The following is a 6,129-nucleotide window of genomic DNA, read 5'->3' on the forward strand; positions in this document are numbered from 1 at the left end:
ACATCGATCAATCCTAAATCCTTAAGATTATCACATGCCGTTTATTCACACATGTGTGTGTGTATATGTATTGTCGCATATTGATGAAATAAAATGGCGTCTTATTAAAATAGCATGAGGAGCATAGCATCCATATTGCTTGCAAATTACAAATGACCACTTGAAAATGTGTGGCATTTTTAGCTTTTAGTAGATTCTTAAATCACTTGATCACACTTGAAAATGTGTTACCATTTTAGCTTTTGTAGATTCTTATATAGCATTTGTTTGTGCAAATCACTAGATCAGATGCCCTTCTCACAAAGTCATTAAAAACCTTAATGTATCCAGCTATGGTTTCAAATGGAAATGCAAGAGTCAAGAACAAGGCTCATAAAAAGATGCTTTTGTCCTTTATTCTTCTTTTACCTCAACTTTCAGCGGTGCACAATTCTTTCTTCATTAAAAAAATTTATAATCGATTCTGTTATTTCATTTTCTAATTTAATATGGATACTTTTATGCCTCATTTACTTGGATTTAATATGATTGGGCCGAACAAATTATTCAACTGGATCCAATGTTCCATAAGTCCAATCATCATGAAATCCAAATTCAATTGGGGCGTTAATGTATTCAAAATTACAGATTCTAAAAATTATTAATATGTTTGTTTATCTGCCCGACAAAACTGAATATGTACAGCAACTTGGGCCATTATTTCTGAAAGTGTAGCCAAACTTTAAATACTTAAATTAGGCATAGGTTATAGGGCCCAAATGTTGGGCCGTGTTTGAAATAGAGCCCACAGCCTAATTAGTCTCTTACACATGCATCTTGGTTTAGTAATCCTCAAAGTGTTTTTTAGCTTATATTTTACTCGATCTTTAATTCGTTTTAATAATGTCGTCCTTTTCAATTAGTTTTAGATTAGATACCCTTAGTTTTTTCAACCATTCAAAATTGAAGAATATATGGACCAAAAAAAAAATGTCTACATAATAATATTTTTGGACCAATTTTTTTTTAATAAACATATTAAGACATGAATTTTATTTTTGAGTGGTTGAAAAATTTGGAAGTGTCTAATCGAAAAATAGGGATAGTACTGAAATGTTTCAAAAATTTAAGTAAATTTACATATTTGATCAAGTTCAAGCATTATTAGACAATATAAATAAACTTTTATAACAATGAATGTGTGCACTAACAAAAAGTATGAATTTTGCATTTGAAATACATATTGGCTTGTTAGGTATATTGTCAATTTAAGTCATGCAAAATGATTATCTAGTATCTATTACATATTTATGTAACATTTTCTATTGTAGTATATACGAATAATTGACGGATGAAATGACTGCATCTGCACTCGATCAATGATAAAACCTATAATCATAAAATCTCATGAAATTATATTTACACATGTGTACGTATCAAATGTGATCGCGTGATTGAATGAGGAACATGTATAGGAAGACTAGTCATGTCAAACTCCAAGAAATTGCACATTGAATGGGGTTGAGACAAGACACCCATGGTCACAATTCCCATGGCTAAAAAGCTCTTTCAATTATTTCAATATTTTCCAAAAATAGAAAGAAGGAAAAGAGGGCTTGTGGGTCCCACATTTTCTGCCTTTTTCCTTCTCAAAATTGTTATTGTGTTGGTGAAAATAATTGGCAAGGCCCATCTTTGAAATTCACAGACAAAGTTTGGACCCCATATGGTATTAAAGTTCAATCAAAATTAGGGTTCTTTTTGCTAAATTTAGCCTAAAATATTACACCCACCGAATTTGTATATATCCTCCCATCAATCAATCCCATCTCTTATCTCTCAAAATTCAATCTCAATATCGTTAGTATTTAGATTTCATTATGTATTTTGTCAAATAGATCATATTAAAAAAAATATTTCATCCGTTCACGAATAATTATTATCTCTACCGATCAACGTTCTTATATCAAGAAAGTGAGTAAATTTGCTCTTTTTATTCTTAATAATTGCATGACATTAATTCGAGCAATTAAATACTTTGTATCTAAAGATAAAATTGAAAATTTGATATCATTTTCCTATAGCACTCTAAATTAACACGGCACTTGTTAGAATTTATCCAAAAAAAAACCACGACACTTGTTAGATAGAAGGCAAGCTTCCAAGCATGATTTTTTTAGGGATATTTTCCGTAAAATACACAATCTTTCAATAAATTATGATTTTTTTCGTAACCTTTAAAATTTAAAGAAAGATACACCACCTCTCGATTTTTTCTTATTTTTTCCACGGGTATGAAATACCCCCAAATAGAAGTTGGATTTTAAGGCTTTTGACTAAGATTTTTTTGATACCTAAGCATGATGGATAATAAATGTGGCATAATAAAATCGATGCATCGGCCTAGATATCAATAAATCTAAGTTAAAAGTCTTAAAATCAACTTTTATTTGGGAGTATTTCATACCGATGAAAAAATCAGAAAAAATCGAAAGGTGAAGTATTTTTTTTCAAATATTAAAGGTCATGAGAAATATCAGAATTTACTGAAAGTTCGTGTATTTTACGACATATATCCCTTTTTTTTAAATAATTGCAACATTAAATTTAGAGATTGTACCATAACGAACATGACACTTACCTAAGGCAGATTGATAGTACTTGAATATATTCTATTCATCCCTAGCTACAATACTCTTCTATTTTTATAAAACTCATAGTAACACAAATACTTTTAACATACTTGAAAAATATAATAACATACTATACTTATATATTCAACCGAATTGAACTAAAAAGAATATCAACTAGAAATATATTTAAAATTAATTGAACTAATTTAATAAGAAAATTGTTCACTATTATTTTAGCTATGCCGCAAGTGTACGGTGTAGTTGCAATATAAGTGAAACAAGGTCGTATTCCACAAGGATTGGTGAATTTAAACTTCTAAATATTATTAATAAGTTGTTTTCATTCTGTTTAGACAACCAAAGTTCAAGAGGTGTTGATAACTAAAACAAAGCTAAATAAAGCAATTAAATAAAATAACAACAAAATAATTTTAGTTAATAAATTGGGGAATGACTTGAAGGAAAGCTATCATAGGGACTAGATTTCGATGGATTGTAATGAATTTTAATATAAATCAATATTAATCTTGATATGGCCTACTTATCTAGGGCGATCTCCCCACTAGTTTTAGCCCCCTCGCGGACGACTAAAACAGTAGATTACGGGTCATAATTGTTGTCCCCGATCAATTTCTAACCTATAACTCCCAAAAGCACAAAAGATCGACAAGCTCTCACCCAACTCTTAACCTCCCGGTTTATTGAGATGATATGTATCAAACTCCTAATCTATTGTAATTATCATCTCCCGATTCAAATCACAAATTAGAAATGCATAAAAGGTGGCCAACCAATCATACAAAAGATAAATCTAGGGCTTGAAAATATAACAATAAGCACAATCAAGATATATATTAAACAAAGAAATCAATCCAATACAAATCCATCTAATCTAATCCCTAAAATAAGAGATTTTAGCCAAACATATTCATAATAAAAGCAAATCTCAAGTCATAAGAAAACATAAATAAAGATATAGAGAGATAGAGATTCATAGACAAATCATATAATCTTGATCTTCAATCATGTAGTCTTGATGAGCTCCTTTCCAAGTCTTCCCCTTCTTTCTTTGATTTTTGGTATCGTTCTAATGTGTGGAAGAGTGAAAATGGTAGAAAAAAATGATGGTTGGAGAAGAAAATTAGAGGCTAGGGTTTGGAGAGGTGAAGAATGGTAGAGAATGTGATGAATCCCCCCAAATTGAAGGTTGAAAGGGTATATGGGCTGAAAATCCCGTCTAGGGCCCACAAAATGAGCAATTCCGCCTTTTGGCCGTGGTCACAGCCGTGACCGCGGTACAGGACCTTGGGAAAGCTGTTGGAGGGGCCCTCGCTCGGGCCCGCAGCCGCAGCCCAGGACCGCGGGGTACTGGGCTTCATGCGTAGTCCGCTCGTTCGGCTCCGTTCTCTCTCATCCGAACTTCGATTTGGTCGATGCTTGCGCTCACGGATTCCTCTCGAGATGTACTTCAATCTCATGTCTTCAAAATTTTTCAATTGATCTTTGATTTTCCCTGAAATCACTCCAAAACTACACCAAGACATCAAATCTTCATAAAACTAAATATTAGGGCACAAACAAGCATTCACAAGCAAAAACATGCAGAGAAATGACAACAAATCATGTAATACCCGGGCTTTTGATGACGTGTTTAATTTCTTGAGTTTGAGTAATTAGGGTATAGATCCCTTGTTTGATTTACTTTGTAAAGAGATGAGGAGTTATATGAAGTTCCCTTGTTATTTTTAAGATGTTGAGATGTTCTTTCGATGATGTAAGAATGATGTGAGATTTTATATTCGTATTTGAGTTTGAGTATTTGAATAATTCGAGATAATTATTTGAATGAGAACGATGAACTCGGAAGTGAAATCTGAGTCCGTTAAAACGTTTTTGAAAATTGACTTTTTGACGATGAATAGTAAAATACTGCTATTTCGTCTTTTTGTCGACTTTCAAAATCTTACGTGCACGTCGTCGAGAAATATTCTTAGTTTTTCGATACGAGTCCAATAATGAAAGTTTTTATTTTTGGACGACGAGTGAATAGTAAATCGGGATTTCTCGATAAACGTGTAAATCTCGTTTATCAGAATTTCGAGAACGAGCTTGTATTTTCTATATTTATATAGAATTACGAGTGTAATAAAAGTGAGTAGGAGTTGAGAGGGCGAGTAACGAAGAGTATGGGTAGTTAGTCGTTAAAACGAGACGAGACGAAACGAATATTTAACGACTAAATATCTAGGCCTACCCTACCAAAACCACCCCCCAACCGCCCACTACCCTTAACTCACGCTGCACACAACACACACACACTAATTTGTGCTGCACACACACTAAACCACATTAGAAACACACACACACTTCACGTAACACCATTGTTGAGAAGCTTGAGCTTTTGACTTCCGATTTGAGTACCGAGACGAGCGCCGATCATCTTTTCGATCACGTATCTAAGTAGGTAAGATCTCTACCTACGTTTTGATGGTTTTCTTTTCGATTTTCGTCGACGTCGAAAAACGTTGATTCTCGACTTTATTTTGAAACGACGTCGGATCGTCGTGAAATTTTAGTATGTTGTTCTTGGGTAGATGTTGAGCATGTTTAATGAAGGGAGTAAGAACGGAACGAACCGTAGCTATGAAACCCATGAGGGCAGCCCCGTTTTTCACATATTAGCTTGTCTTTCGATTTTTGTTTGATCGTTTTGACTTGATATTTGTGCTTAGGGGTATGCTAGGATCGATATATATTAAATTCGTATTTTTCCAAGCACGAAAATTGTATAAGTTTTTAGAGCATGATTATTTAAATTCGTGAAGTTTGAGACGTTGCATAATGAATATTATTGCGTATATGTGTTCTACGATATCACATGAGCATGCTAATTGATTTACAATTTATGGATGATAATTGTTGAACGAAATTAAAACTGGAATTCTGTCAAAATTTTACAGCAGTTTCAAGCTTATGTTTCGATGAGTTTTCATTGCTTGATGACTCTGAAATTTTAGTATGTTTATCTATGATATGTGTATTTCGTTGCTGCAAAATTTCATGTCTTTTGGATGATGTTTGCTATTTTAAAGATATTTTGAAAAATCCTTGACAGAATCTGTCAACTATTGGTAGACTTCACAAAAACGTTTATATCTATTAATCCATGAAGGATTTTGCATCACCGTTTTTTTTAAACGAAACTAGACTTCAATACTTTTCTAAAAACATAAGATTTCGATTTTTATGACCTCTGAAACAGAGCAGTTTATTATTTCAAAAATGCCCTGTTCTGCTGTCATATTTGTCCAACAGTAAAAGTGTATGAGTTTCATTGTTTATTTGGCAGATCATATGAACGTTTTCTCTTGTGAAAATTTAACCAAATCTTCAAGGATACCTTTAGTTTTGGATGAATAAATTTGATGGAATTTTATTAAGGTTTGCCTTGGTTTCTAATGGCCTAAACAAAATTGGCAGAAACTGTCAATCTTTGACAGCCTGCACTAAAAGAGCA

This window comes from Salvia miltiorrhiza, chromosome 1 (assembly GCF_028751815.1).
Source record: "Salvia miltiorrhiza cultivar Shanhuang (shh) chromosome 1, IMPLAD_Smil_shh, whole genome shotgun sequence".
In the NCBI taxonomy this organism is placed as follows: domain Eukaryota; kingdom Viridiplantae; phylum Streptophyta; class Magnoliopsida; order Lamiales; family Lamiaceae; genus Salvia; species Salvia miltiorrhiza.